This window comes from Antechinus flavipes, chromosome 5 (assembly GCF_016432865.1).
Source record: "Antechinus flavipes isolate AdamAnt ecotype Samford, QLD, Australia chromosome 5, AdamAnt_v2, whole genome shotgun sequence".
Classification (NCBI taxonomy): domain Eukaryota; kingdom Metazoa; phylum Chordata; class Mammalia; order Dasyuromorphia; family Dasyuridae; genus Antechinus; species Antechinus flavipes.
In genome coordinates, this window is record NC_067402.1 from 25,035,196 (window position 1) to 25,052,814 (window position 17,619).

At 33.5% G+C, this 17,619-nt stretch overlaps 1 protein-coding gene across 3 annotated transcripts in view; it reads left to right on the top strand.

The window, feature by feature from the left end:
• The window catches only part of SLC4A7 (solute carrier family 4 member 7), a 116,149-nt gene that overhangs the window by 16,415 nt on the left and 82,115 nt on the right, over positions 1 to 17,619 (top strand). The window lies entirely within an intron of this gene.

Below are 17,619 nucleotides of genomic sequence, written 5' to 3' on the forward strand. Positions count from 1 at the left end.
TACCTAGCTTTTTTAGTACAATTTTGGAGGGTAATAGTAATAGTGGACATCTTTATGGGCTTCTGATTTTATTGGAAAAGCTTCTAATTTATTCCCATTACAGATAATGCTTGCTACTTATAATTTTAAGGAAAATTCTATTGAGTCCTATGATTTCTAGTGTTTTTAATAAGAAGGGGTATAGTATTTTTTTCATAAAGCTTTTTCTGCATCTATTTGAAATAGTAATTTTTCTTATTTTATTATGATCACTTTTGTTTAGAGTTTTCTTGATGTGGAATCAGCCTGGTTATAGCATATTATCTTTGTTATATTGATATGTTCTCCCTTCTAATATTTTATTGAAAATTTTTACATCAGTATTAATTAGTGAATTTGATCTGTAGTTTTCTTTCTCTGTTTTTGTTCTTCCTTGCTTAAATATCAAAACCATATTTGTGTGATTAAAAAAAGAATCTGGTAGGACTCCTTCCTTACCTAATTTTTTTCCTCACATCATTTCTATAGTATTAGGATTAGTTCTATAAATGTTTGGTAGAATTTACTTACAAATCCCTCTGGCCTTAGGGATTTTTTCCTTAGTTGAACTTATTTATAGCTTAATGTTTTCCCTAAGATTAAGCATTTTGTTTCCTCTTCTGTTAAATTGGAGTTAATATTTTTTCTAAGTCAACCATTTCATTTATAATTGTCAATTTTATTGTCATGTCATATTTTGATGGAAGTGGATTTCTTTGACAAAGAGACCTAACTAAGTTTCAATTGATAAATGACGGACATAAGCAGCTACACCCAAAGAACGAACACTGGGAAACAAATGTGAACTATCTGCATTTTAGTTTTTCTTCCCGGGTTATCTATACCTTCTGAATCCAATTCTCCCTATGCAACAAGAGAACTGTTCGGTTCTGCAAACATATATTGTATCTAGGATATACTGCAACATATCCAACATATAAAGGACTGCTTGCCATCTAGGGGAGGGGGTGGAGGGAGGGAGGGGGAAAAAATTGGAAAAGAAACGAGTGCAAGGAATAATGTTGTCATTATAAAGTAATCATTAAATAAAAAAAATTTATTGTCATGTATTGGGACTGATTACTTGCTAATAATTGCTTTAATTTTATCTTCATCCTTCATCATTTTATATTTGACCTTTTCATTAAAAAAAATACCAAATCAATAGTTTTTCTGTTTTAATTAAATTTTCAAAAATAAGACTAGCTCTAGTTTTATCATTTCACTTAAAAAACTTTGTTTTATTAAGCTTTCTTTTGATTTTTGGGATTTCTATTTTGTGCTCAACTGGAGGTTTTTAATTTATTCTTTTTCAGTTTTTTTGAAGTTGTAAGTCTTAATTGTCAATTTGTTCCTTCTTTTGTTCACATATGCAATTTCCTCCTAAGTGCTTAGTTTGCATCCTACAAGTTTTTAGTATGTTTTCTCATTTTTGTAATTACCTTTATGAGATAATTGGTTGTTTCTATGATTATTCTTTAACTTGTTTCTCCTTTAGAATTAAATTACTATCCAGTTAATTTTTAACATGTTTCCAATGCCCTTTATGGAGTGTAATTTTTATTGTGTCATAACACAATCAGAAAAAGATGTATTTAATAACTCTGTTTTTCTGCAAAAATATTTTATGATTTGTAAGGTTTTTATACCTTAATATAGGGTCACTTTTGGTGAAGGTACCATGCTTAGTTGAGATTAGACATGTTTTCTTATTTGTTCCCTTCGATATTTTCTTGGGGTCCATTATGTGTAACTTTTCTAAAAATTTATTTAGTTTATTAATGTTTTGCATATTTATTTTATGGTTCACTTTAGGTCTGAGAATAGTAAATTGAGATTCCCCACTAGTATAATTTTATTGTCTGTTTCTTCCTGTAACTCATTTAACTTTTTCACCAAGAATTTGGAGTTATGCCATTTGGTGTACATATGTCCAATATTGAAATTAATTCATCATCTAGGTTACCTTTTAAATAGCAAATGTAATTTTTCCTGATTTTTCTTTTAATTAGGTCTGTTTTTACTTTTGATTTTTTGAGATAATTGTTTTTCCTGCCTGTTTTACTTTAAACTTTGCTCCATCTCCTCTTTTTACCCACTTTGTTAAAAGAAACAAAGTATGAGTCTTTTTCATGTGTGTTCCATATAAATAATATGTTGTTGGATTTTGATTTATAAGCTAGTCTACTGTCCTTTTCCATTTATGGATAAGTTTATTCCATTTCCAGCTGTATATTTCCCTCTATTCTTTTATATTCTGCTTATTCTTGGTTTTTTTTTTTTTGCTTTTTATCCAGTACCCTACTCAGGAGTCTGTTTTGCTGTGGATTATCTACCTTTCCCTTTTTCCTCCTTCCCCACCTTTTTTTCACAGCCTTTTGCTCTCCTACTTTCATGCTGGTAAGATGAATTACTGTACCTAGTTATGTGTTCTATGTATTCTTTTTTCTTAAATTAATTCAGGTGAGAGTGAGGTTGAGCATTTTCTGATCTTTCCCTCTCTCATTTCCTCCTCCATTGTTTAAACTCTATCTCGCATAACATTATGTGCCTGCCAGTGCATCCTTCTTTCTCACTTTTCCGTTCTTCTAAGAACATCTCAATATATTAGATTCATACACTTGTCCTCCATTTTAAGTAGGCACCTTCAGATAGCTTTAATTATGATAGTTATGAGAATTTTATATGTATCAGCTTCCCATAGAAGGATGTATAAACCTTCAAAGTCAAATCTTTTAAAGTCCATTATGATTTCTCACTCCTGTTCTTTTTTTATGCTTCTCTCAAGTCTTGTGTTTGAATGTCAGATTTTCTGTTTATTAGCTCATTTTCAGCACATTAAATATCCAGTTTAAAAATCATACACAGTATTCTTGGTAGGTAATTCTAGCTCCTTTGCCTTTTGGAATATTATATTCTAAGTTCTCTGCTTCTCTCTAGCTGCTAAAACTTGTGGGTTTCTGACTGGCTCTCTCATATTTGAATTGTTTCTTTATGATTGCTTGTAATTTTTTCTCCTTGATCTGGGAATTCTGAAATTTGAGTATGTTCTGGGAGTTTTCATTGTGGGATTTCTTTCTGGAAGTGACTGGTGGTTTTTCTTTTGCGTTTTCAATTTTACCTCCTGGTTCTAAGATATTAGGGTAATTTTCCTTTATAATTTTTTGAAATACGCTGTTTCAGATTCTTTTTTTAAAATCATGGCTTTCAAGTATTCTTTCCTCATTTTATTTTCCAGATCAGCTATTTATTTATTTATTTTGCTGAGGCATTTGGGGTTAAGTGATTGCCCAGGGTCCACACAGCAAGGAAGTCTTTAAGTGTCTAAGGACATATTTGAACTCAGGTCCTCCTGACTTCAGGGCTGGTGGTCTATCCACTGTAATAACTATAGCTGCCCTTGAATCCGTTATTTTTCTGTGTGAGTTTTCTTTTAATTTTTCAGCCTTTTGATTATTTGTTATTGTTTCTTGATATCATTGAATCATTAGCTTTCACTTGTTTATCTAATTTTTAAGTATAATAATGATTTCAGAAAGGTCTGGAGAGACTTATGTGAACTAATGCTATGTGAGGTGACTAGAATGAAGTTTATTTTCCTGGTTCTGCTCATTTAACTGTTTTACTTCATACAATTCTTACCAGATTTCTATGAAAGTGTGTTTCATCATTTCTTATGATACAATACGATTCCATTATATTCATAAATCATAATTTATTCAGTGATTCGCTACTTGATTGGTGTACCTTTAGTTTATGGTTCTTTGCTAGTATAAAAAGAGCTGTTATAAATGGTTCTGTATGTATGAATCCTTTCTCCTCTTTCTTTGATCTCTTTAGGGAAAAGACCTATGTTAGTAGTGCATTTTTGGGAAAAAGAAACTGAATTTGTAGATAGATATGTTTTAAGATTTTCTGTTTTCTTTCTCTGGTAATTAGAATTTAGATGAAAAAATAGCTTGTTTTATTGTAATAGGTTTGTAAATGCATAATCAAATCAGATTTGTGTGGAAGAGGATTTTCAAAAAAATGTAGCAAACAATAAATTTTACCAAAAAGGAAAATAAAAAGAGTATTTCTCAGTTCAGCATAGTGATTTTTCTTAAGCCCCAAAATGAAAAATTAAAATTCTGTAGTTAAAATGTAAAGTTCTAAATGAGATGTTCATAGGAAGTGTGATAGCTCAGGAATTACTTTGAGAATACTTAACTCCCTTAAATTATTAGTCAAAGTCTTCTAGGATTAAATGAAATACTTTATAGAATATTCAGTGAACTTACAAATGTAAGATAGTATATAGAACCGCTGTTGTTAATCTTTGATAAATCATGATAAAAAGAGAAGCTCCAGAAGCGGGAAATGGTCAATAATTTGATTTTAAATAAGAGAAGAATCTTAGAAACTACAGACTGAGTGTGATGGTTATATCCTGGAAACTTCTAAAATGAAGAATTTTTTGGTATTTGATAATCACTAGGAACTATTGTAGGTTTATTAATCATCTTATATTAACTTTTTTGCTTAGATTTTTTTGCTTGGGTTATTAGATTGTAGATGGAAGAAGAATGTTATGAATTGTAAACATTTTATTAAGTATCTTCTATGTACTTGGTGATGTGCTAAGCTCCGGGGATAAAACTAATTTTTAAAAAGAAGGAAAGAAAAAGACAATTCTTGCTCTCAAGAATCTTAGCTGTCTAATGTGTGGAGACAGCACCTAAAAGGAACTGCTGTTGTTTTGTCATTATTGCTTGACCTTCTCGAAGAAGACCATGACATCAGGGAAGTGATGCTATAACATGCAAATGAATGGAATTTGAGTGAGGGAGGGCTGTACAAGCTCACCTGCCTCACTTTTCTCCTTTGGGGGCCCCTGCATCCAGTGCCAACATGGAGATCAAGATACCTGGAGATGACCTTGGATGCAGGGGGAGCCCTTGGCCTTTTTTAAAGCTCAGGTTTTTCCGAGGTCTTAGTTTGACAGAAACAACTGTGATTGTGTGGATAAGAAAGAAATGAGGCAAAGAATGGCTTTTTATAAAAACCTAATAAAAAAATTCCCAAAGTACCAAGAGTAATCTGGTCACATTCACTCTTGAGACAGTTGGGGCCAAAACAAAGATCTGGTAGTATTTGCTGGTTAAGAACGTAGGAAGAAAATGCTGGGTTGGGGAGGACTTTAAATGCAAGAGAAGATCTTAGTGAGTTTATGGAATAAGGGAGGGGTGGTGTAGTCAGGCCTCTTTTAAGAAAAGTCATTTTGGAAGCTGAGTGGAGAATAGTTTGAAGTGGGGAGAACTGGAGGCAGAGAGACCAATTAGAAGACTGTTGAACTAATCTAGAAAGGAGGTGATCAGGGGATTATTCTAGGGGGTATAGAGTTAGAATGTTAGGATAAGACTTCTTGACTGGAAATGTAGTGAGTATGAGAGGAGTTGAGAGAGGATGTTGAGAAAGGAAGGTAAGAGACTAAGGTTGGGGGAAAAGATAAAAGGCCCCTTTGGACTTGCTGAGTTGAAATGCCAGTGAACTTTGAGTTTGTTTTGAAGAAAATGGCAAGTTTAATAATCCCTCAGGCGGCCACTTCTGCTTTGTTTTTTCACCTGGACCATAGCCCTCTTATCCTAGACTTCCAGAATCCACATCTTTAGTTCCTGTGCTCTCCCTCTGGGGAGAGACATCTCAGATGAGGATATCGAGAGTAGAAACATGGCTAGCCCAGATCATACAGGTCTTCCATCCAGCCATTCACCAAGGCCATCTTGTCATCCATCCTGCCATTCCATCTGCTCTCTTCCCTCACTCTGCAGTTATTCCTCTGGATGCAGTCATCAATAAGTCCTACTGCTTTAGGCAAGGATTTGTTGACTCTCCATGACTAGTACTTCTGGGTTGTCTTCCTTTATCAGAGCATAAGTTGATGGAGTGCAAGGACTGTCTGTCTCCCTTTTTGTATTTGTGTTCTTTTACATATTACCTGGCATATAGGAATTACTTAGGAGTTTTTTTAAATTTAGGATTTCAATCCTCAATTCAGCTAAGTGGGGATACTGAGAATGCAAGTGTTTTCTCCATATATGAGCACTTAGCTTTGACCTTTATGACCATATACTGTATCCCTTTCTCTTAGCCACGTTCCTAATGATACTAAGTCGATCTTTTGAGGTCCCTAAGTATAATCTTAGACTTAGGATATATAAAGTTCTGAGGATCTATGATTGTTCAGCGTGTTCTATCATCACAATTTGGAAGCTTAGGAAAGAATTAAAAAGCATGCCATTTCGATGAAGAATCAATAGTGTTTTGACTAACATTTGAAAGTTTTTATATGATTTCATATTATGAATGGTAGCATATTGCTTGCCTTCTCAATGGATGGGGAGGAGCTGAAGGGAGGGGAAAAATTGAAACAAAAAAAAGTAACAATAGTGTTATCCTTATACTGGACGGAAAGCCTTTATTAAAAAATGTATTCCAAGTTAGAAGTATTCCAATATGCTGTTAAACCTAATCAGTTGTTTTTTTTTCCTCCCAGTTGTAGTTTATATAACTGACTATGTAAATGAGTTTATTAAGCAATTAAAAATTACATCTTGGCAAAGCATAAGTATGGAAAATATTTCTTTATGAAATTTGAGGATGTTGAACAATGACCTGTAATTTGTATGTAATGACTTATTAAAACTAATTGTAGGCTTTTTAGCATGAAATTTAAGGTCCATCCCTCAAACATCAAGTCCCTTGCCCTCTGAAGTTATTTTAAATGAGTTTTATGTGTATCTTGTAGCTAAGTGATGGTAAGGGGGGGTGAAGGGACCTTGAATAATCATTTTTCTAATCACAGGCAAAATATAACTTGGATAGTTGTGTTAACTCTTGTATCTCTTAGGGGTTTCTTCCCTTCCCCCACCCCATTTGTTGATAATTTGTTATTCAAAATCTGTTGTAAATCCTTTATTATAATACATTGTGATGCTTCAAAACCATCTTTGTATAAAAATTAGAGAATGCTCAAACTGCTATATTGTTCAAATATTGTTTTCATTGTATTAAATAGATAACATTTATCTTTCATTGGTGGAAAATATGTAGTTGTAAAATATTAATGAAAATTTAAATACATCGTCTTAAACATTTTTTCGGTGCTACTAAAATATATTGTTAACAGATTTTTAAATAATGAATCCAATGATATTTAAATGGAAGGTAATTGGTATTTAAGTTGCTTTTAAGTCAGCTTCTCACATTTGTTTTTTAATTCTTGAAATCAGAGGATACAATCCATAGGTCTTATTTGTAAGTATTTAAAAGTTCATGTGGAATTTTTATGAAAAAAACTCCTACAAGCCATTAAAGAATCCATGGGAAGGCTGTTCTGGGTTTCTCGAGCTCACATGTTGCAGAAAGGGAAATGTGAAATCATTGACTGGAAGGAATTTTGAAAAGTTTTCTAGGAAATAATGTTAGACTATAGTCTATTATTATATTATATTAAAAATAGAAGTTGATATTTCAATTGATAGCTACACTTGGAATTGCTGTTACATAAATCTTGATTTTGGACTTAAAAGTCTGTAGTGTTTCATGTTCAGTCATTAAATATCCAATTTTTCTGTCATGATTTTAAAAATATGCAGTTTTGAAGGATTAAAGATAATAAAGATCAGTTACAAAATGAAAAAAAGGATATTTTTAGGCTCTCTGGTTCTTGGAGAAGTTGAAGCTGTAGATGTTTATATTTTGTACATGAAGGTCACACACATTTGCTTCTTGCCAAAATTGTCAGGGTCATAAGTAGAGTACTGAAAGTTAAAATAAACAGTGAATTATGCTTTGTGCCAATTAAAGTGCACCTTAGAGCAGTGTTGCTGTTTTTTATTCACAGAATGCATTTCATTGGTGAATATTACTACAAGATTAATTAAGAATAAGAAATAGTTAATTTATGGAATTAAGAAATATTTTTCTTTATTAAAAATAGTGTCATGTTTTGTAGTTTCCATAAGGATGTGATATTATTAGTAATTATGCTAAAAATGCGCTTCTTGTAACTTATTTTAATATTTGCAATTTCTGTGAATTATGCTTGATATTTATTTTTACCTAGTTTTTCACAAATTATTATGGAAATACTTCTGTAGACTTAAGTATATACTCAGTTGCTCTTGCTAAGTCCTGCAATATAGAAAGATAATTCTTAATACTACATTGATTGTACTTTAACATATTGAATTAGCGTAAATAAACTGTTCAGGTAAAAACTCAGTTTTTCATACTACTGATACTGATGTTGAAATAGCATAAATTTGGTTCACTTTTTGAAGGGGAAAAGCTAAATCACACTGACTTAATGATGTAGAAAACTATTCCCTTAGAATTATTGCATTTTATAATTCAGTTTTCTACAATATTTTAGGAAGTTTTAAGCAGAAATTGCATTGTCAGTGGTCTTTTTTTTTTTTGAGTTGAAATAGAAGAAAGGCAAGTGTACCATATCTGCTATTCTCTGACCCTGGCTGAGATGTGGTTTATTGGCTTGGGAGATTAAGGAGCCTTAGAAGAAAGTGATTGGCTGTAGAATAAAGAGCAACTTAGTAGTATTCATCTCCGTAAAGCCCAGTGACCTCAATCAGACATGTACTCAGAGGCTCTGAGCTATTCAGAAGCCTTCAGTACATTACAGTATTAAAAACAAGTATCATCCTTATACCTAACTATGGAGAGAATCCACCTGGAGAAGAAGGCATCTGTATGTAAACAGTTGGGGAGGGTTTGGGGTGCGGGGGGCTGTCTTGATTTTCTTTTCTTTCTTTTCCTTCTCCTTTCTAAATATATCTTTGAATGTTGAATAGTAAAAAATGAAGAAAAAGTCAGGACTAACAGTACTGACTCAGAATAGTATCATGCTTTGTGTCCTTGACTGTTCAAATAATCTCCAGAAAAATGAATAAATCTTGTGTCTAGTGAGCAGTGTTTGTAGCATCTTTATTAGACTGTAAGATGAGGAATATTTTCAACTTAGATGACAGTTCTTATTTTTTTGCCCAAAATGGTGCAGAAAAGATAATTTTAGAACTTTAGGTTTTGAAAATAATTTGATTGTTCTTTGCCAAGCCATGTGGCCCACTTGATTTTAGTCATCAAGGGTCTTTAGGGGCCCAAAAATTAAATTTTCTCTGATTATAGCCTTCATCTACTAGTTTATGTAATTCAAAAAATGAATTTGTGATATGGATTGTTTCTTGAACTATTTTGTTAAACTGAGTTTTGTGATATTTAAGATGCTGTTTGGGATCCCAGTGTTTGGGATGTCAAGCTTAATTAACTTGTTTTGGTGAAGTTAATAACTGTAGAATTTTATTTTTAAAATAAGGCATATGCTTTGAAGCCTTGTTTTTTCTCATTTTAACTAGTCTCATACTCCCTAAGTTGGTTACTTGTTAGAGAGTGACCACCAAAGCGTTTAGCTGTCAGGTATGGAGATTTTTTTCTAGCTATTTTTAGTATTCTGTTTATATGCCCAGTGCTATAAGAATGAAAAAGAAAAGCATCTGTCTAGTTCCAAGTTTAAAAATAACCATAACATACTGTTAACAGAATGAAATGTGAACTTATCCTTAAATAAGTAATGCAGTTAAACATTTGGGGCCATGAACTATTACTATATTGTTTCTAAATCAATTTTTAAAGAGAAATTAATTACATTGTATTTAAATAAAAGACATACAGATTTCTTTTTTAATAGGTCTAGGAATACAAAGTATTTTTCTCTATTTAGGTTCCTCCCATTCTTTACCTGGAAGAATAAAAGAATTTTATGTTAAATATTTTCTAGTATAAGCTTGTGTTTGATGCTTCAGCCATGTATAATTATTACTTTATTTTTATAATCTAATATGATAGTAGAGATGAAGGGGTAGCTAAGTGGTTCCCCGGGTGAGAAGAGCCATGGACCTGGGAGTTCTGAAGACTTGAATACAAATCCTGTTCCAAATTCTTATTAGTTGTTTGATTCTTGGCAGGAAACAACCTGTTTCAGTTTCTTTTTCTAGACTTGTGAAGATCAAATGAGGTAACCTAGCAAGTATTTGCAAACCTTAAAGAGCTATGTAAATGTTGTTCAATCGTTTTTCAATCATGTCTGACTTGTGATCTTATTTGAGGTTTTTGTTTGTTTGTTTGTTTTTTGGGAAAAGATACTGGAGTGGTTGGCCTTTTCCTTCTCAAGCTCATTTTATAGATGAGGTAACTGAGGCAAATAGGGTGACGTGATTTACTTAGGGTCACACAGAGAGTGTCTGAAGCCAGATTTGAACTTGGAAGATGAATCTTCTTGACTCCAAACTCGTTACCTCTAAAAGTGCTATTATCAACATCAGCTAATATTAATACCATCGATTCCTGGCCATCCTGCATAACTTATCCATAATCCTCCCATATTTGCTGCAGGGGGTCCTCCTCCTTTCTTTGCAACAAATGGGGTATATGATTGGCCTATTTTTTCGCCTACTTGTGCTCTCTCGTCTTTTGTACTGTACCTGCTGTGTCCCAAGTCTTGTGCAATGCATTGAGGATAAAGATGTAAAAATAAGAAAGTCCACCCTCAAGGCACTATCATTTTACTGGAAGATACCAGAGAAAAGAGATTTTGGCTTGTCTAGGGTTACATTCACTAGTAGAATTTGGCCTAGAAAGCAGATCTTCTGAATTTCCAAGTTCGATTTTCTTTACATTACACTGTGATGTGCATTTTGACTTCTGTGCATATTTTATAGTACACTAAGCTAATGGATAATCAAAGTACAATATATTTTTGCCCCGTTGATGGGACTTGATGCGTAATTTCTGATTATTTTTATAGTTCATAAATGCTATTTATATTTGTGGAATTTGGGAAAAAAATCTGGTTTATGTTAAAAATATCATTTAGAAACACTTTTTGAATATGACAACTTAACATTTTTTGTAGGTATATAAAATACAAGAGGAAAAAAATTTGTACACGAATCTTAAATACATATAATTTCCTTTTTTAAGTATATAACTTCAGTGCCTTTCCAAGCTGCATGACACAGTTCTTATTGGGAAAATGTTTCTTTTTGGAGGTGCAGGGGGTGTTATAGGTAACTCCTAAGGCAGAAATGCTTATGAAAGAAGCTGGAATTTGCTTCACAACTTCGGAACTAAGTGAGGTGCTCAGGGTTCCTGGGTCATTTATCAGTATATATAAATAAACTGTATGTCAATATACATGTAAGTTATATAACAAATCAAAGTAATTTCAAGGAAGGCTCTTAACAATTAGGGGAAACAGGTATCAAAAAAAGTCTTGTACAGGAAATCAGTAAATATTAAGTGCCTGCTCCATGCCAGAAATGACACGTGAGGGAGGCTGAGGATTTTGTAAGGGGGGAGTAAGGAGAGGTAACATTACAAACATATTGAGCCCTTTGCCCAAAAGGTATAGATTGAGGGAGATGAAATCCTGCACTCAAGGAGAGTGAGCCAGTGGGGAGTGAAGCAGCACGTTAAGGAAAAGGGAGGCAGGCAGGGTGGGTCTCTCCTTGGGGAGGCCTTCACAGTTGAGGGTGAGGGATTTATATTTATCCTTTAAGGGAAAGGATGAAAGGAAGCTGTGGAAGATTTCTGTTGGAAGAATGACATCACTAGATTTTGGGCTCTTGTTAGTTTCCTGGAAGTGAAAGTGGAGGCTCAAGTTATGTTGCTAAGTCATCATCGGAATAACTTCTGGACAAAGTCCTTAATCATACTCTTCCACATTTTGGTGACATCAGTTTCTTGTATTTTCCTCAGTTTCTAGCTTAGGGCTTTACTCATAGTAGGCACATAGTAAGTGCCTGTTGAATTGTTAAGTTTCACGAAAACTGGATGGGATCTTGTGTGTCAGGCATCTGCTTTGGTCCTTACCTGCAACATGATTCTCCTAGAGTATCATCAGCTGGTTATGTAACTTCAGCTTAAAGTCCTGTGGTGGTGAATTTTTTGCCAGCTCTAATGTTCAGAAAGGTTTTCTATTTTTGAGATGAGATTTGCCTTCTTCAAATTTTAATTTTGACAGATATTATATATCTACTGTGTAGTAAAGCATAAAGATAGGTGTGGGATTTATATGATTTCCTTTCTTCAAGTATCATATATTCTAAAGCATATGCATATTTGAAAAGCAAACAGTTGATATTATGAGTTGGCCCCTTTGATTCAAGTATAAGTGAAATAAGAGGGAAAGGGATAGATATCTAGGTGGAGCTGATTCTAGAGAACTTTTAAATACCAGATTTAGGAGTTACAAACTTCAATTTAAGAAGCTGGAATTTAGAGCAGAGATAATGAGAACCTGAAGGAGGATAGTGTACATACAAGTACAGCATAGTTGGTTTTTTTTTAATAGTTCTGGGAGTAGGGAAAGGAACAAGAATTGACACTGATCTAATATGGTAGAGAAGGTTTGAGTCAAAGATGATCTTTAAAACCGATTTTTCAAAGCTATTATGTTTACCAATTAAGAAGGAGAAACATAGGTATGACTTTAAATTTGTCCAATATGATGGGTGCGAATTTATTTTGAAAGAGTAATTCTTTACAGTGATTTTCTGCTTATGTATGAGATTGAATCACCATAATTAATCTATATTCCAATAAAAAGTGGAATTTTTTTCAATAACTTAAGTTTTGTAATTTCCTTTTTATTCCTGACAAAGGCTAAATTGAGTCCAGTAATAGGAATAATTAAATTCTTTAAGTAGATACTGCATTATTTCAGAGGATAGAACTATTATGCCTTCTTGACAAAACTTTCTCCTTGTGCCTATATGTGCATAGTGTCACTGTGAACCAGATTAAAATGTTACTGGGAAAATGCTTTACAGAATAAATAAAAATACAAAATAAATAACATTAGTTTATGGTTTTCTAAGTCACCAGGGATCTGATTTTATTTGGCACATTGCACTACAATGTACCCAACAAATGATCTTTTTGCCTGTACCTAATGCTTCTCTTAGTGGGAGGCCTTGTTTCTTAAGGCACTTGCTTGGCTAATTCAAAGAGCTAAAAGTTTTATCATGTAAACTTGGTAATTAATACAGTAAAAATCAGTAGCCTATCGAAAAAACATTGCATTTTAACTGCATTGAATTCTAGGGATGACTTTTAAATAAGTAAAATAATATTTTTTTTAATTTACAAAGAAATATATAGGACTCCTCTCAAATAAGAAATCCCATGATAGAAATATTTTTGGTAGATATTGGGGAGAATAAGAAAGTGGTTATTTTTCATCTAAAATATTTGGACAAATTTTGAAAGGATAAACCAAAAAGTCCTGAAATAGATGGGAGATTGATAATTGCAGTTAGTATTCTGTAGTTAAGGTACAGGCACTTACACAGAAATGCTTTCTGTGTTATCTCATCGGACCCTCCCAGTTATGCTGAGAGGTGCTGTTATCATTCTTATTTTACAGATCAGGAAACAGGTTATATTACTTGTCCAAGATTATACCGCTTAAGGAAGTATTTGAGGCAAAATTAAAATTCAAGTCTTCCTGATCTCAAGTCTAGTATTTTTACCTCTGTGCCTCATAGTTCCCTTTGAGAGATCAGAAGAAATATTTAACACTAGATTGATATCACATTGAATATAAGTGATAATGCAAATTGAAGGAAATTCTATTTTTTTCCTTTTTTCTTTTTTGTTACCACAAAAAAGTACTGCTATGAATGTTTTGTATCTATAGGGCCTTGTCTGTGTTTGATCTCCTTGGAGGCATATATCTAGTAGTAGTAAAAAATCTCAAGTTTGGTCACTCATAATTCCAACTTGACTTCCAGAATTTGTTGGACCAATTTATACCATCAACAATATTATCAGTATTCTTGATTTTCTATAGAGCTTCTGGCATTGGCTATTGACTTTTGTTGTTTTTGTGAATTTGCCAGCAATTGATTGAGTTCTCAAAGTTGTTTTAATTTGAATTTCTCTCCTTATTAGTGATACAACACAGTCTTTGCCATGGTCTTTGGAAGGACTCTAAGGTATAGCATAGTTTCAGGTTTGCATTGGGGTGGGCGGGTGAGGGATGAGGCTTGTTATCACTTCTAGGATCAAACACAGAGCCTTCCCAGCTGGTCCCTTCCTGTCTTTCCAGGCTCCTTCTATCTTCCTCGTCGGTCTCTGTGGCTCAGTGACCCTGGCTTCCTAGCATTCCTCCCACATGCGTTGTCACTGGGTGTTTTCCATGCCTGTGTCCTGGCCTCTTGGACCTTCTCAAGTTCCAGTTAAAAATCCCATACCCGACAAGAAGCATTTGCTAATCCTCCTTATCCCCTATGCCTTGCTTCCTTCTCTTAAATATCTCTAATTTATTAGTGCATAACTGTTTTTGTATCTTCTCTATTAGATTGAGAACTCTTCAGGAGAAGAGACTGCTTTTTTGGGAGGGGGCAGAGGGGACAGACTTTTGTGGGTATTTTTTGGTCTTTTTTGTATCCTCAGTTCTTAGCAGTACCTAGCATTTAACGAATTAATAAACATAGACTTGTCTTATCCACTGCTACCAGATTAATCTAACTAAAAAATCATTCTAATCAGTACTGCTCATATTAATTTCCTTACCTACAACTTTTTATAGTTCTCTTTTCCTTTGTAGAGTGAAATCTGAACTCCTTATCTAGCATTTGGAAGTCATGAGCTGACTCTAATCCTTTTTTTCCTCCCCAAAATATCATGCTTTCCTTAGATGTATTCTTAAGAAGAGAACTGTATATAACTGTAAAAATAATTAGGCTCATTTTAACTCTATAGGTATTGTAATGGCCCTTGAAATTCACCTTATTTTTTTCTTTAACTTTAGGGAATTGATTTTAAACAGAAAGTTAGGAGTTCAGACAAAATAATTCCAGTTAGGAAAAATCCTAAGGTTTCAGCAGAGGTTGTACTCTATGCCTAAATTTATATTTCTTTCCACCTCTAATTTTTTGTGGTTTTCAGATTTACTGGAATTGTTTGGGTAATAATACAGCACATTTTTATATTGTCTGTAGATAAAGTTGCTGGAAAGGAAAGTTGAGGAAACAACAGATTTTTTTCTTGTCATTTCTTCAGTTTTTAGGTAGGTGAATGCACTGTTGGTATCAGCCTTCTCTGAGGTTCTTCTAGAGTTCATGTCCTTCTTCAGTATGTCAGTTTTACCATCTCTTTTCCCTTCTGTGAGCTGCTGGGGTAGGGTTGGGGAGTTTGTTCTTGGCTCTCCTCTGTGGAGCATTCTGAGATTATTCCACATTTATATACAAATTATTTATGCTGTGACAAATAAACATTAGTTCAAGGAGGGGTTTGGTTCTGATGGATTCAATCGAGAAACTTTCTCATATAACAGAAGTGGTTATTTAAGGGAGTGAAGGGAATCTGTTGAGTTCTATCCTTACCTATTTGGAAATTAGAGAGGATGCCCATCCATGGAAGGAATCCCGATAACACTCAACTCATATGATCATTCACCGTTTTCCTGAAGATCTTTAGAGAAGGGAACCTGCTACTCTCTGAGGCAGCTCATTCAACTTTTGGGTTTCTGTATTTATTAACAAGTTTTTTCTGATATCCATCCAATTTAAATTTACTTTTTTGCAGCTTCTTACTCCCCTAGTCTTGTCCTCTGGATCTCAGCAGAGCAAGTTGAATTCTTCCTCCACATGACAGCCCTTCAAATACTTGAAAGAAATGATCAGGTGTCTCCTGAATCTCCCTTTACTCCTCTTTTTTAGGGTAGTTAGTTCCTTCAATGAGCCTTGTTGTCTTTTCTGTCCATTCTCTAATAAATACAATAGCTCTCTTAAATAAGTGGTGTGCAGAACTGAACACAGCTCTCCATAGTAAATTATAGCAGAGTACAATGGGGTGGGCTTTCACTTTCCCTTTTCTGAAAGTTTATGATCCTTGTTACACAGCTCAAAATCCCATTGGCATTTTTGATTTTTGGAGGTTCTAACCCTGGTACTTAGTTGAGTTTGCAGGTCATTAAAAACCCCAGGTTTTTGTCAGGAAGCACTCTTTTTTCCTTGTCTCCCTAGACACATTCTTGTGAAGACAAGTTATTTTTGTATACTAGTGTATGACTTTGTGTCTCTTGAATATCATTTAAATTTTTGTTCAGATATTTCAGCTGTATCTTAGACTTCTGTTGACCCCATTTGGCTTTTTCTTGGCAGAAATTTTGGAATGGCTGGTCATTTCTTTCTTCGGTTCATTTTACATATGAAGAAACTGAGGTAACTTGCCCAGGGTCCCACAAAATTTTATTTACTTCAGACTGTCAGGATCCTTTTGGATTTTTGCTTTGTTTTCCAGTGTATTAGTGTTCTCAGTCTCTGTCTCAATCCTTTCATTTGCAGAGTTGATAAACATATATTTCTAACTGTGCTGATCAAAGTGTGTCCTTATATTCTTTTTTATGATAAGGATCAAATTTTCCATTTATTTAATAGACTTGATCAATTATTATTATTTTTTTTTTTTTTTTGAGAGGCAGTTGGGGTGACGTGACTAGTAAATATTAGGTGTCTGAGGTGAGATTTGAACTCAATTCCTCCTGACTCCCGGGTTGGTGCTCTATGCATTATAGCGCCCCCTAGATGCTTTGACTCAGTCAGTTATTAATCACATTGGCTCATATGACTATTTTCTTAAGAAGGAGTTTGTTCTTTCATAATACATGATTCTCTTGGGGAAATACATAATGTAGGGGCCTCTCATCTTCCTCTACCTTGGGAACCTGAGAAATCCAAGAGGAATGAGTCTTCCAAACTCTCTGATTTTGTACTTTCTCTTGGGTTTCTTTGGGACAGAAGTTGGTGCCTCAACCCTGGAGGTTTAGCTGATAAAATTATCAAGTTTTTTTCAGTTTTTTTTTAAATAGGTGATGTATCAACAGTGACAGGAATGATTTTCAGAATTTTTTAGTTGACAGTGTTTTGATATTGGATCAGTATTTTGATACTTATTTTTACTATAATTTGAGTTCCATGTGGTTTTTTCTCAGTAAATGATAGAATGATAAATTTGAATATATGAATAGAATTTGTCTTTATGGCAAGGCTGCTTTATTTCTAAATACTGTATCTTTGTATACAGTTAGAAATTCATTATTTCCTGTTTGTAGATATATCACTAGAATTGGGTTAAGACAACAGAGGACATTAGTAATCATTTCTAAAAAGCTACATATTATTGTTCTGTGTGTTTATTTTGCATTTGCCTTTAGTTTAAAAGAAAAACAAATAGAAATTAAAGGGCATGCTGAGAGCATGATGCATTAAATTTAAAAAAGTTTAATGAAAATGTTAAAAGATTGTGCCTCCCAAAGCAGGGGAATTCTAATCTTTTTTTAATCATAGGTTTCTTCTCAGAATAGTGTTTTTTAAACACACAAAATAAAATACATAGAATTACAAGAAAAACCAATTATATTGAAATACTTATCAGAATATTAAAAAATATTCACAAACCTCAGATTTTCTAAAGATAAAAAAACATACTCTGACACTTTAGTATAGAATGCTTTTGAGAGCAACTGTTTATCCTGTT